Source organism: Bombina bombina, chromosome 4 (genome assembly GCF_027579735.1).
Source record: "Bombina bombina isolate aBomBom1 chromosome 4, aBomBom1.pri, whole genome shotgun sequence".
NCBI classification, from domain to species: domain Eukaryota; kingdom Metazoa; phylum Chordata; class Amphibia; order Anura; family Bombinatoridae; genus Bombina; species Bombina bombina.
Genome location: NC_069502.1, coordinates 475530308 through 475546171, shown reverse-complemented (window position 1 = coordinate 475546171; position 15864 = coordinate 475530308). Strand labels below are relative to the sequence as shown.

The 15864-nt window shown below is 37.2% G+C and overlaps 1 protein-coding gene across 1 annotated transcript in view; it reads left to right on the top strand.

The window, feature by feature from the left end:
• CSMD1 (CUB and Sushi multiple domains 1) overlaps positions 1-15864 on the top strand; it is a 3127153-nt gene that overhangs the window by 1447313 nt on the left and 1663976 nt on the right.

Genomic DNA, 15864 nt, shown 5'->3' with positions numbered 1-15864 from the left:
TAGATTACTTTCTCAAACCTAGCAGCTTCACTATCAATCCTATATCAGTGCAATAATCCCCACTTAACGCCCTTGTGGCAACTCCACCATCACCTTTATTAAACATGACCTGCAATCTAAGGCCTAGATTTAGAGTTTGGCGTTAGCCGTGAAAACCAGCGTTAGAGGCTCCTAACGCTGGTTTTAGGCTACCGCCGGTATTTGGAGTCACTCAAAATAGGGTCTAACACTCACTTTCCAGCCGCGACTTTTCCATACCGCAGATCCCCTTACGTAAATTGCGTATCCTATCTTTTCAATGGGATTTTTCTAACTCCGGTATTTAGAGTCGTTTCTGAAGTGAGCGTTAGACATCTAACGACAAAACTCCAGCCGCAGGAAAAAAGTCAGTAGTTAAGAGCCTTCTGGGCTAACGCCGGTTTATAAAGCTCTTAACTACTGTGCTCTAAAGTACACTAACACCCATAAACTACCTATGTACCCCTAAACCGAGGTCCCCCCACATCGCCGACACTCGAAAAAATTTTTTTAACCCCTAATCTGCCGACCGCCACCTACGTTATCCTTATGTACCCCTAATCTGCTGCCCCTAACACTGCCGACCCCTGTATTATATTTATTAACCCCTAATCTGCCCCCCTCAACGTCGCCTCCACCTGCCTACACTTATTAACCCCTAATCTGCCGACCGCAAAGCGCCGCCACCTACGTTATCCTTATGTACCCCTAATCTGCTGCCCCTAACACCGCCGACCCCTATATTATATTTATTAACCCCTAATCTGCCCCCCACAACGTCGCCTCCACCTGCCTACACTTATTAACCCCTAATCTGCCGACCGGACCTGAGCGCTACTATAATAAAGTTATTAACCCCTAATCCGCCTCACTAACCCTATAATAAATAGTATTAACCCCTAATCTGCCCTCCTAATCTGCCCTCCCTAACATCGCCGACACCTAACTTCAATTATTAACCCCTAATCTGCCGACCGAATCTCGCCGCTATTCTAATAAATGTATTAACCCCTAAAGCTAAGTCTAACCCTAATACTAACACCCCCCTAAATTAAATATAATTTAAATCTAACGAAATTAATTAACTCTTATTAAATAAATTATTCCAATTTAAAGCTAAATACTTACCTGTAAAATAAATCCTAATATAGCTACAATATAAATTATAATTATATTATAGCTATTTTAGGATTTATATTTATTTTACAGGTAACTTTGTATTTATTTTAACCAGGTACAATAGCTATTAAATAGTTAAGAACTATTTAATAGCTAAAATAGTTAAAATAATTACAAATTTACCTGTAAAAGAAATCCTAACCTAAGTTACAAATAAACCCTAAATAAACACTAGACCCAAATAAACACTAGACTATCAATAAATTAATTAAATAAACTACCTACAATTAACATAACACTACACTAGCAATAAATTAATTAAATACAATTGCTACAAATAAATACAATTAAATAAACTAGCTAAAGTACAAAAAATAAAAAAGAACTAAGTTACAAAAAAATAAAAAAATATTTACAAACATAAGAAAAATATTACAACAATTTTAAACTAATTACACCTACTCTAAGCCCCCTTATAAAATAACAAAGCCCCCCAAAATAAAAAAATGCCCTACCCTATTCTAAATTACTAACGTTCAAAGCTCTTTTACCTTACCAGCCCTGAACATGGCCCTTTGCGGGGCATGCCCCAAGAAATTCAGCTCTTTTGCCTGTAAAAAAAAACATACAATACCCCCCCCCAACATTACAACCCACCACCCACATGCCCCTAATCTAACCCAAACCCCCCTTAAATAAACCTAACACTAAGCCACTGAAGATCAGGCATATTTTTTTTTTATTTTTTGTAACTTAGTTCTTTTTTATTTTTTGTACTTTAGCTAGTTTATTTAATTGTATTTATTTGTAGCAATTGTATTTAATTAATTTATTGATAGTGTAGTGTTAGGTTAATTGTAGGTAATTGTAGGTAGTTTATTTAATTAATTTATTGATAGTCTAGTGTTAGGTTTATTTGTAACTTAGGTTAGGATTTCTTTTACAGGTAAATTTGTAATTATTTTAACTATTTTAGCTATTAAATAGTTCTTAACTATTTAATAGCTATTGTACCTGGTTAAAATAAATACAAAGTTACCTGTAAAATAAATATAAATCCTAAAATAGCTATAATATAATTATAATTTATATTGTAGCTATATTAGGATTTATTTTACAGGTAAGTATTTAGCTTTAAATTGGAATAATTTATTTAATAAGAGTTAATTAATTTTGTTAGATTTAAATTATATTTAACTTAGGGGGTGTTAGTATTAGGGTTAGACTTAGCTTTAGGGGTTAATACATTTATTAGAATAGCGGCGAGATTCGGTCAGCAGATTAGGGGTTAATAATTGAAGTTAGGTGTCGGCGATGTTAGGGAGGGCAGATTAGGGGTTAATACTATTTATGATAGGGTTAGTGAGGCGGATTAGGGGTTAATAACTTTATTATAGTAGCGCTCAGGTCCGGTCGGCAGATTAGGGGTTAATAAGTGTAGGCAGGTGGAGGCGACGTTGTGGGGGGCAGATTAGGGGTTAATAAATATAATATAGGGGTCGGCGGTGTTAGGGGCAGCAGATTAGGGGTACATAGGGGTAATGTAAGTAGCGGCGGTTTACGGAGCGGCAGATTAGGGGTTAATAATAATATGCAGGGGTCAGCGATAGCGGGGGCGGCAGATTAGGGGTTAATAAGTGTAAGGTTAGGGGTGTTTAGACTCGGGGTACATGTTAGAGTGTTAAGTGCAGACGTAGGAAGGGTTACCGCATAGCAAACAATGGGGCTGCGTTAGGAGCTGAACGCGGCTTTTTTGCAGGTGTTTGTTTTTTTTTCAGCTCAAACAGCCCCATTGTTTCCTATGGGGGAATCGTGCACGAGCACGTTTTTGAGGCTGGCCGCGTCCGTAAGCAACTCTGGTATCGAGAGTTGAAGCCGCGTTAAAAATGCTCTACGCTCCTTTTTTGGAGCCTAACGCAGCCTTTATGTGGACTCTCGATACCAGAGTTATTTTTATGGTGCGGCCAGAAAAAAGCCGGCGTTAGTTTTTCGGGTCGTTACCGACAAAACTCCAAATCTAGGCCTAAGAGAGCGAACTTTTTTTTAAAACATTACAAATATCCACATTAACATTGAGGCAAAATGAGAGTCCCTTATTCAAGAGACTGTACTTACTGTCTATCAAAGTCTCTGATGAGATATTCAGAACCATTTGTTCTGCGGCTTCCCTCTACCCCTCCTGTTTGAACTCCGTGTCTTGCTAGTCTCTGGTGCAGTTCTTGTGTTCTTGGCCGCCTCGGTGCTGCCTTCATCGTTGGAATCTATAAAAGTTGGGGACACTCTCCCGGCTGAGGAATCACTTGAGGTGCCGGTTGTGTCATCAGTGTGAGTCGGTGCATCACGTGGTCCGCATCTGCTACATGTGTTGCCACGGCAACCTCAGCCATCTGTGAAGCTTCTCAGCTGACGGAACTGGCTCTTCATTCATTATATATTTAATCAAATGCCCATGTTCCTTAATCTATATAGGGGAGTCCAGTACAAAGGCTAGGGAAAGGATTAATCAGCATAAGTCCAACATCATATGTGGGGATACTGAAGCCCCTGTGTCAAATCATTTCTTAAAGGCAGGTCATAATATAAGTCAGATGAGGTGGAAAATCATTGACCATGTTGGCAAGCTAAGAGCAGGTGGTAATAGAGAGAAGATTCTAAAGCAAAAAGAAAAAAAATATTTGTCAGTGTTTATGTAAGTTCTGAACTATGTGAGTGGAGCAATGTATAACTATGTAAAATTAGTAAGAATTGTCCTAATAAAAGCTGTTACATATTCACAATTAGTGTTGTTTTTAAATTAATTTTATGTATGTTATGACATTTTTGGACCTCTAGATGGTGCTCAATTACTACAAGTGTTACTCTGGGTCCATCTGTGTATAATTTGTGTTAATTAACCAGCCTATAAATCACAGGTATAGGTGAGCTTTTATCATATGCTTGATTAAGGCCAGTGTGGCTGAAACGTTGCATGATTTATGGTAAAATAAAATAAAAATATTTGAAGATAACCTTTGGTGCTGTGTAATTTATTTAGGACATTTATATCCTATACTAGTAGGAGTCAGCTGCTGATTGGTGCCTGCAATACATACATTAGCTAACTAGATGTGTTCAGCTAGCTGCCAGTAGCGCAATGCAGCTCCTTCTGCAAAAAAGAATGAAGCAAATTTGATAATAGAAGTAATATATATATATATATTTTTTTTTAAACTGTATGTTTTATCTAAATCATGAAATGAAATGTTTGGGTTTCCTGTACCTTTAAAGGGACATGAAACCCAATTTTTTTTTTCTTTCATGATTTGGAAAGAGCATACAATTATAAACAACTTTCTAATTTACTTCTATTATCTAATTTGCTTCATTCTCTTGATATTCTTTGCTGAAAAGCATATCTAGCTGCTGATTGGTAGCTGCACATAGATGCCTCCTGTGATTGGTTCACCGTGTGCATTGCTATTTCTTCATTAAAGTATATCTAAAGAATGAAGCAAATTAGGTAATAGAAGTAAATTGGAATGCTGTTTAAAATTGTATTCTCTACCTTAATCATAAAAGAAAATGTTTGGGTTTAGTGTCCCTTTAAGCTTCCTAGTATAATTGACTACATAACCATAATGTGCTCTTACCATGATGGGGCAATATCAAAATAAACTGATGAAATAATTAGTGTTTTATTGAGGAGATGACAAAGCCTTGTGTATGTAGTATACTATGAGATTAATCCTTTGTTACAATTCAGTACCAATTTCCTCTATGAATTTATTTTACAAAGTTTTCTTTCAAGTATGAAAATTATCCAGGCACATGATGATTTATTTTAGTGATGTTCCCTCTGCTAAAAATGAAAACAACCTACTCCAAACAACTTCTACTCCAAACTGCAGAAAGGACCAATTTCTAAAAAAAAAAAAAAAAAAAACAAACAAACATAAAACAACACTTGTTTTAAGAGAAAAATGAATGTGCATCAACTTATTTTTATAAAAAGAAGACTATCAAAAGAGATACCGAAGGCTAAAACAGTTGAGGATACAATATAAATTAATACATTTTGAATAAATTAATTAATTAAAGTTTTGCAGGATTTTTAATAATTCAGTTAGGGTTAGATTACAGATGGCATGCTTTTATTGTGCGTTAGCGCACAATAAAAGAATATCGCGGGCACGTTCATTTGTGCGCATATTACAAGTTCAGAGTAAATGAGTTTGCTCGGAAGCAATCAAATGTAACGCACGTTGAGTTAGCGCAACTGAAGAACTTGCGTAAACAGTTAAGACTAAAATAAAAGTAGCACCAAACACAACATAAATACATTAAAATAAACTGTTACACTAATATAAACACTATCACATAAAAATAATACATTTTTTTTTTTAATATGGGTTCAAATGTAGCCAGCTAAAAGAGACATGAACCCCAACATTTTTCTTTAATGATTTAGGTGGAACATACAATTTTATTGTATTGTATTTACTTCTATTATCAAATTTGCTTCATTCTCTTAGCATCATTTGTTGAAGGAGCAACAATGCACTATTGGTTCCTGACTAAACACATGAAGTGAGCCAGCGACAAAAAACATATATATGCAGCCAACAATCAGCAGCTAGCACCCAGGGGGTTTTCTGCTCTTGAGCCTACCTAGATGATCCTTTCAACAAAGGATAACAAGAGAAGGAAACAAATTAAATAATAGAAGTAAATTGGAAAGTTTAAAATTGTATGTTCTATCTGAATCACAAATGTCTAATTATTGCTTTACTGTCCCTTTAAATGCAGCATCATGTGTCCTCATCAACTCATCATCCGCAATAGACTGAATAGTGCAGAATTCTTATGGGGAGATAGAGTGGAAAGCCAAGAACTAGAATGCCTTTTCTTACAGTAACCAATGGTTAAATGTTTCTCCTCCAATGAATGGTTGACCTCACTAACATCAAACCCTAGCCACAATACTTACACTGAGCTTAAATACCTACGTTAACTCTAAGGGGCATATTTATCAAACCCGTGTTTCTTAAGACCGCTGCTCCATAACCTGTCCGCCTGCTCTGAGGTGGTGGACAGAAATCAACACGATCAAATACGATCGGGTTGATTAACACCCCTTGCTAGCAGCCGATCGGCTGCAAACCTGCAGGGGGGGGGGCATTGCACCAACAGTTCACCAGATCTGATGGTGCAATGATAAATGCAGACAGCGTATGCTGTCGGCATTTATCGATGTGCAGCGGACATGATCCGCAATATCGGATCATGTTCACTCGCACCATATTAAATAGGCCCCTATGCCTCAAGTCTAATACTAATGATATAAACTGTATTTATCAATATTGAGGCTTTGCCAATGTTATCCAAGTTTAATTTTGTGGTTACAATTATGATGCATTATGATAGCCTAGTGGCATGCATGTTGTTGCAGGATTCTGAATAGACACTGTGGCATTTATATGATTCCTAGAACTTTTATGATGAAGCACTTGTATATCTGGCAACTAAACACATGAAGATGTGTGAATAAATATAAAATAATGACACCAAATAAATAAGTAGTAAGGGGTTGATTTACCAAGCAGTCAAATGGCCCCAATGCATCTGTTTCCGCACCAGCCTTCAGGCTTGCCGGAAACAGGAGTTAAGAAGCAGTGGTCTTATTACCGCTGCTCCTTAACTCATATGCCTCCTCTGAGGTGGCGGACAGCAATCCACCTGATCATGTACGATCGGGTTGATTGACACCCCCAACTTTAATGGCAGATAGTGACACCTTATTGATAAAAAATGGTACAGAAACAAAAACAAAAAACTTTTATGTCTGTCAATGGCATTTCCTACATTTGGTCTGTCTTAATGTGCACTATTCAATGCAGTTTACAATATTTAGCAACGTAAGAATTCATTTATAGAAACACAGCAGGAATGGTTTCTTTCGAACTTTTTCACCCTTAATATTCACACTAGTGAGCAAACAAGTGATGTACAAGTTCATCTTGGGTTTACAAATTACTTTTTAGTATTATTATTATTTTTTACTATTCAAAGGGACAGTCAACACCATAATTTTTGTTTTTTTAAAAGATAGATAATCCCTTAATTACCAATTCCCCAGTTTTGCATAACCAACACAGTTATAATTATACACATTTTACCTCTGTAATTACCTTGTATCTAAGCCTCAGCAGACTGCCCCCCTATTTCAGTTCTTTTGACAGACTTGCATTTTAGCCAATCAGAGCTGTCTCCATGGTAAATTCAAGTGCATGAGCTCAATGTTATCTATATGAAACACGTGAACTAATGCCCTCTAGTGGTGAAAAACGATCAAAATGCATTTAGATTAGAGGCAGCCGTCAAGGTCTAAGAAATTAGCATATGAACTTCCTAGGTTTAGATTTTAACTAAGAATATCAAGAGAACAAAGCAAAATTGGTGATAAAAGTAAATTGGAAAGTTGTTTAAAATTACATGCCCTATTTGAAACATGAACTTTTTTTTGGACTTGACTGTCCCTTTATATAATGATTCAGTTTAGCTTTTAATATCTTTTAAGCGTATTACCTACAAGACTGAAGTGCTGGCAACTGAAATGCGTTGTTTTCAGTTGTGTTTGGAATTTACTGTAAAAATGCAACCTATAAATTTAGTTGCAAATAATTTGTAGTAAGTCTTAGGGGACGAATTATCAAGTTCCAATTGGAGCTTAATGCCCCTTGTGGCTCGCAGAAACAGAAGTTATGAAGTAGCAGTGATTGACACCCCCTGCTAGCGGCCAATCTGCAGGGGGCGGCATTGCAGAAGCTGTCGGTATTCAGCAATGTCTGGCGGACATGATCCACTACAGCGGATCATGTCCGCCAGACATTGATAAATCGGCCCCTTATTGTACATATAAACCTCTTTACATTAAGAATAAAAAAAACTTAGTAGTGTAGTAGATTTTATCAAATTAAGTTAAATTCCCATTCTCCAAAATTAAGTTAACTAATAGGCAGAAAGCTAAAACCCTGATTTTTTATGTTTATATGCAGCATCCTTTAAATGAAATGAAGATCCTGATACATTCACTATCTTTAAAGGGACAGTAAACACCTTGTAATTACAAGACATTTCTGTTGTGTTGCTATACCATAACATTTCAACCAAGTCTTGATGCTTTTAAAACAAAGTAGCATACTCTTTACTGCAATTATTTTTCAATAGCCAGACTCCACCCACTTTTTGCCTTATTTGCAGGAGCAAATATGGTGTTTAGTCCACAGACAAGGCTAGCCATTGGGGGATATTTATCAATCCGTCAACCGCAAATACACTGGAATTTCACAGCATAATTGTGGCAAGCTTGATCCAACCTAGTTATCAAAGCCTACAGACTGGCAAAAGTTGAAATCTGTGACATAACATACGATCCTCTGGTCTCAATCCCACACAGATCAATGCTTACGTCATTACAGATGTTCCAAATACACATTCGGCACTATTAGACACTTTTTAAAAGTTATCAAATAGTTAACAGGTACGCTGGCGGCTATTCCGGCCCAGCGTTCCTGGTTACTTTTCAACCCGCCACCCTGGAGGCCGCGGATGCCATAGGAATCAATGGGAGTCTGAAAGCACCGAAAGCTTATGTTTGATGCTGCCAGATATCCCATTGATTTCTATGGTAGAATACAAGTAACATTTACACCTAACACCCTAACATAAGCCCCGAGTCTAAACACCCCTAATCTGCCGCCCGACATCGCCGCCACCTACATAATGTTATTAACCCCTATCCCACCGCTCCCCAACACTGCCACAACTAAACAAATGTATTAACCCCTATACCGCTGCTCCCGGACCCAGCCGCTACTAAATAATTGTATAAACCCCTAAACCTCTGGCCTCCCACATCACTACCATTAACTAAACCTATTAACCCCTAAACAGCCAACTCCCAAACCACAGTTTAAAAAAATGAATTACACCTAATCTAAGCCCCCCAAAATAAAAAAAACCCTAGCCTATAATAAACTACCAATGGCCCTTAAAAGGGCCGTTTGCAGGGCATTGCATTAAAGAAATCAGCTGTTTCACCTGTAAAAAAAATACAAACACCCCCGACAGTAAAACTCACCACCCAACCAACCCCCAAAATAAAAACCCTATCTAAAAAACCTAAGCTCCCCATTGCCCTGAAAAGGGCATTTGTATGGGCATTGCCCTTAAAAGGGCATTTAGCTCTTTTACCTGCCCAGACCCTACTCTAAAAATAAAACCCACCCAAAAAAACACTTAAATAAACCTTTAAACCACTTAAATAAACACTAACCCCCGACGATCCACTTACAGTTTTTGAAGTTCCGCTTGAAGGATCCATCCAGCTGGCAATAAGTCTTCATCCAGGCAGCCTCTTCCGTCTTCATACATCCGGCGCAGAGCGGGTCCATCCTGAAGGCATCGGGCGAGGAGCTCCTCTTCAATACGGTTGCCGCCGCAAACTGGAACTTTAATGCAAGTGACGTCATCCAAGATGGTGTCCCTTGCATTCCCATTGGCTGAAAGGTTCCATTCAGCCAATAGGATTAGAGCTCAATCTTATTGGCTGTTCCAATCAGCCAACAGGATGAGAGCTCAATCCTATTGGCTGTTCCAATCAGCCAATAGGATGAGAGCTCAATCCTATTGGCTGTTCCAATCAGTCAATAGGATTGAGCTCTCATCCTATTGGCTGATTGGAACAGCAAATAGTATTTTTGAAGCTCTATTTCTATTGGCTGATTGGAACCTTTCAGCCAATAGGAATACAAGGGATGCCATCTTGGATGATTTCACTTGCATTCAAGTTCCAGTTTACGGCGGCAACCGTATTGAAGAGGAGCTCCGCGCCGGATGTCTTCAGGATGGACCCGCTCTGCGCTGGATGGATGAAGATAGAAGAGTCCGCATGAATGAAGACTTCGTCGGATGGATGAAGATAGAGGAGGCCGCATAGATGAAGACTTCACCGGATGGATGAAGATGGAGGAGGCCACTCGGATGAAGATTTCTTGCCATCCGGATGAAGACTTCTTGCTGGCTGGATGGATCCTTCAAGCGGAACTTCAAAAACTGTAGGTGGATAGTCGGGGGTTAGTGCTAGGTTTATTTAAGGTTTTTTTGGGTGGGTTTTATTTTTAGAGTAGGGTCTGGGCAGGTAAAAGAGCTAAATGCCCTTTTAAGGGCAATGCCCATACAAATGCCCTTTTCAGGGCAATGGGGAGCTTAGGTTTTTTAGGGTTTTTATTTGGGAGCGTTGGTTGGGTGGTGGGTTTTACTGTTAGGGGGTGTTTGTATTTTTTTACAGGTGAAAGAGCTGATTTCTTTAGGGCAATGCCCCGCAAAAGGCCCTTTTAAGGGCTATTTGTAATTTAGTATAGGGTAGGGAATTTTATTATTTATTGTAGGCTAGGGTTTTTTTATTTTGGGGGGGCTTTTTTATTTTGATAGGGCTGATAGATTAGGTGTAATTCGTTTTTATTTTTGATACTGTGGTTTGTTTGTTTTTCGTAATTTAGTGTTTTTTATTTTTTTGTACCTTAGCGTTTATTTTTTTTGTAATTTGGTAATTTTTAATAGTATATCTAAATAATTTAAATAGGGTTAGGGTTTTTTAATATGTAATATAGTTAATTTAATTGCTAGTTTGATGTAATTTTAGTATAATAGTTAAGGTAGGTTAATTAATAGTTTAGAATTAGTTTATTTTAATTCTACAGGTAAGTTTCAATTTATTTTAATATAGGGATGTTGTAATTTTAATGTAAAGTTAGCGGGTTGTTAGGTTTAGGGGTTAATAGCTTAATTTAGTTTATGGCGATGTGGGGGCTGGTGGTTTAGGGGTTAATATGTTTAGTTAATAGTAATGATGTGGGAAGCCAGAGGTTTAGGGGTTAATACATTTAGTTAGGTGGCGGGATAGGGGTTAATAATTTTATTAAAGTTGCGACGGGGTCTGGGAGTGGCGGGATAGGGGTTAAACATTTTAGTATAGTGGCGGTGTTTAGTGACAGGGTATAAATAAAGTTATTAAAAAGCCGAATAGCAGCGAGATCGATGACTGTTAGTTAACAACAATCCGATGCTCATTGCCCCGTACTTGGTGTGCGGCTTTTTGACGGCTTTTTTATAAATATGGAGATCGTATTCAGGTACACAGCCGCGATGTTAGGCAAGCGTATTGGTGCCGAAGAATGCAGCATAGTTGAGGCTTTGCTAAATATCCCTATTTCTAAGGTTGGCATACAATAGGTGTGTATGTTGTCAGGATATATAACACTGGAGATCTCATGTACTAAATGGCAGGCAGGCAAGGTTCACGACTCTTGCCATTCAACACCAGCTTCTAACCCTCTCCATCATCTCTAAAGTTGCTGAGATAAAATACCCCAACATGTTCATTCCGAATGATTGCTAGGCCTTGCTCTCGCAAACAGGGAATATCTTTGCACAAGAAAGTCCTTGTGCAATAATACCTCCTGGCAGCAGAGAGGGTGGGGGATAGCAATGGTATGACCTTGGCTTCAAATATTGCAGTAAACAGTCTCACAGGAGCAAGCATGCCGCACAAGGGCTTCAAAGCCGAATCCGCTGCTTAGTACATGGAACCTTTGTATTTAATGTTATGTGGCCATCCAACCTCTGACTCCTTCTTTCACAGGCCTTGTCCCTCTCTAAGGCTGCAGCCCCCAGAATAACCAAACAGAAACTGGTTACTTTAGAAACCTGTTCATTTGGCTATGTAATCATTGCTCTTATTGTATCATAATCATAGAGTAGTTAACACCAGATTAATTAAACCAGAACAGTCTCTGTAGTTTTACAGTAATATTTCAATGCATATATTTTTTTCTTTTTTTGCATGTTATTATTATTATTATTATTATTATTATTATTATCAGGTATTTGTAGAGCACCAACAGATTCCGCAGAGCATGTTGTTCATTTATTATTTGACATACAGTAAATGTACCAGTAAAGTGATTTTAACAGATCAAAATTGATAAAATAGATAAAAAAATAATAATAAAATAAATAAATAAAATGCTACTTTGCCAGAAGGTGTTTACATGGCTCTAAATAATTTGAAAATTATTAAAATACTAGCTTATTGCTGGCTTAAAATATAAAATGTATGTGGCATAAATTTTAAAGTAAACCAACTTGATAAATATCATAAGACTATTGGGTTGTATTGGAATCTTGGGCTGTTGAGGGCATTAAGGTATGTGAGTTAAATATGACTTATGTTTTCATATTACAAAATTAAGCCATAATTATTAAAAACATTCTATTTGTACAAGCAAATATATTAAGAAGTCAGCAGATATCTCAATGCTAGTACAGCAGGGATTTACACATTTATATGAAACTTAGCAACCAGAAAGAATATGGATGATTTAGCTACATACTTTTCGTATCCAGATAAAGAATTTATTTAAGATATTAGTAGAATAACTAAAATTTAGAATCTAGACATATTTTAAAAGATTTTGCTCCCTGGCTCCAGGGATTTGTCAAGCCTGCCATACTCTATAATGATTTTAAATTAACATTTTAGTCAAAAACATTCTCCCATGCATATCAAAGTGCAGCAGCTAAACATGTTATTTTTTTTCATGAAAAAAGGTGAAATGAACATCCTAATGCAAATATTACATGCTCTATGTGGTTAAGTCATGCATTTTTTCATTACTGACCTTAGCTTACAATGGGGCACTGGAGTTGTAAGCATTGTATCTCATCAGTAAGGCACAGCTAATTGGTAGGGTCATCTGATTGTCACACATTGGCTGATTGAGGCCCTTGAGAATGATTTTACCTCTGTGCTTTACTTACTATTCCAGAATTAAATGCATTCACCTAGATTACAAGTTTTGCGTTCGTGTTTTAATGCTGAAAAAATGGCCATTTCAGCGTTAAAACAGTAACACAGCCATTATTAGCGATCATATGTATCGGATCAATCACAATATGTCTCCTTTTCTAACAGTGACTCCCTCCCTCTCCCAGTCACGTGTGGTGTTACCCAAGGTTCCATTCTTGGCCCCCTACTATTCACAATATTTATAAATGATCTGCCTAATGTCTGCAAATCCTCAGCCGTACACATGTACGCAGACGACACAGTAATCTATGCAAACAAATCCGATCTGCCGCAGCTTGAAGCAGTACTCCAAGACCAGTTAAAAGAGGTAGAAAAGTGGATTAGAGTTAGCGCCTAGATTTAGAGTTTGGCGGTAGCCGTCAAAACCAGCGTTAGAGGCTTCTAACGCTGGTTTTTACTGCCCGCTGGTATTTAGAGTCGTGTAGGTAAGGGTCTAACGCTCACTTTGCAGCCGCAACTTTTCCATACCGCAGATCCCCTTACGTCAATTGCGTATCCTATCTTTTCAATGGGATCTTTCTAACGCCGGTATTTAGAGTCGTGGCTGAAGTGAACGTTAGAAATCTAACGACAAAACTCCAGCCGCAGAAAAAAGTCAGTAGTTAAGAGCTTTCTGGGCTAACGCCGGTTCATAAAGCTCTTAACTACTGTGCTCTAAAGTACACTAACACCCATAAACTACCTATGCACCCCTAAACCGAGGCCCCCCCCACATCGCCGCAACTCTATTAAAAATTTTTAACCCCTAATTTGCCGACCGCACACCGCCGCCACCTACGTAATCCCTATGTACCCCTAATCTGCTGCCCCTAATACCGCCGACACCTACATAATATTTATTAACCCCTAATCTGCCGTCCCCAACGTCGCCTCCACCTACCTACACTTATTAACCCCTAATCTGCCGACCGGACCTCACCGCTACTATAATAAATGTATTAACCCCTAATCCGCCTCACTCCCGCCTCACTAACCCTATAATAAATAGTATTAACCCCTAATCTGCCCTCCCTAACACCACCTACACCTAACTTCAAGTATTAACCCCTAATCTGCCGACCGGACCTCGCCAACACTATAATAAATGTATTGACCCCTAAAGTTAGTCTAACCCTAACACTAACACCCCCCTAAGTTAAATATAATTTTTATCTAACAAAATAAATTAACTCTTATTAAATAAATTATTCCTATTTAAAGCTAAATATTTACCTGCAAAATAAACCCTAATATAGCTACAATATAAATTATAATTATATTGTAGCTATTTTAGGATTCATATTTATTTTACAGGCAACTTTGTATTGATTTTAACCAGGTACAATAGCTATTAAATAGTTAATAACTATTTAATAGCTACCTAGTTAAAATAATTACAAAATTACCTGTAAAATAAATCCTAACCTAAGTTACAATTAAACCTAACACTACACTATCAATAAATTAGTTAAATACAATACCTACAAATAAATACAATGAAATAAACTAACTAAAGTACAAAAAATAAAAAAGAACTAAGTTACAAAAAATAAACAAATATTTACAAACATTAGAAAAAGATTACAACAATTTTAAGCTAATTACACCTACTCTAAGCCCCCTAATAAAATAACAAAGACCCCCAAAATAAAAAAATGCCCTACCCTATTCTAAAATTAAAATAGAAAAGCTATTTTACCTTACCAGCCCTGAAAAGAACCCTTTGCGGGGCATGCCCCAAAGAATTCAGCTCTTTTGCCTGTAAAAAAAAAACATACAATCCCCCCCCCAACATTACAACCCACCACCCACATACCCCTAATCTAACCCAAACCCCCCTTAAATAAACCTAACACTAAGCCCCTGAAGATCTTCCTACCTTGTCTTCACCACGCCGGGTTCACCGATCGATCCAGAAGAGCCTCCGATGTACTGATCCAAGCCCAAGCGGGGGGCTGAAGATGTCCATGATCCGACTGAAATCTTCATCCAAGCGGGAGCTGAAGAGGTCCATGATCGGGCTGAAGTCTTCATCCAAGCGGGAGCTGAAGAGGTCCATGATCGGGCTGAAGTCTTCTATCAAGCGGCATCTTCAATTTTCTTTCTTCCGGATCCATGGTCATCCCGCTGACGCGGAACATTTTTTTTACAGGCAAAAGAGCTGAATTCTTTGGGGCATGCCCCGCAAAGGGCCCTTTTCAGGGCTGGTAAGGTAAAAGAGCTTTTCTATTTTAATTTTAGAATAGGGTAGGGCATATTTTTATTTTGGGGTCTTTGTTATTTTATTAGGGGGCTTAGAGTAGGTGTAATTAGTTTAAAATTGTTGTAATATTTTTCTAATGTTTGTAAATATTTTTTTATTTTTTGTAACTTAGTTCTTTTTTATTTTTTGTACTTTAGTTAGTTTATTTAATTGTATTTATTTGTAGGTATTGTATTTAATTAATTTATTGATAGTGTAGTGTTAGGTTTAATTGTAGGTAATTGTAGGTATTTTATTTAATTAATTTATTGATAGTGTAGTGTTAGGTTTAATTGTAACTTAGGTTAGGATTTATTTTACAGGTAATTTTGTAATTAAATAGTTATTAACTATTTAATAGCTATTGTACCTGGTTAAAATAATTACAAAGTTGCCTGTAAAATAAATATTAATCCTAAAATAGCTACAATATAATTATAATTTATATTGTAGCTATATTAGGGTTTATTTTACAGGTAAGTATTTAGCTTTAAATAGGATTAATTTATTTAATAAGAGTTAATTTATTTTGTTAGATTTAAATTATATTTAACTTAGGGGGGTGTTAGTGTTAGGGTTAGACTTAGCTTTAAGGGTC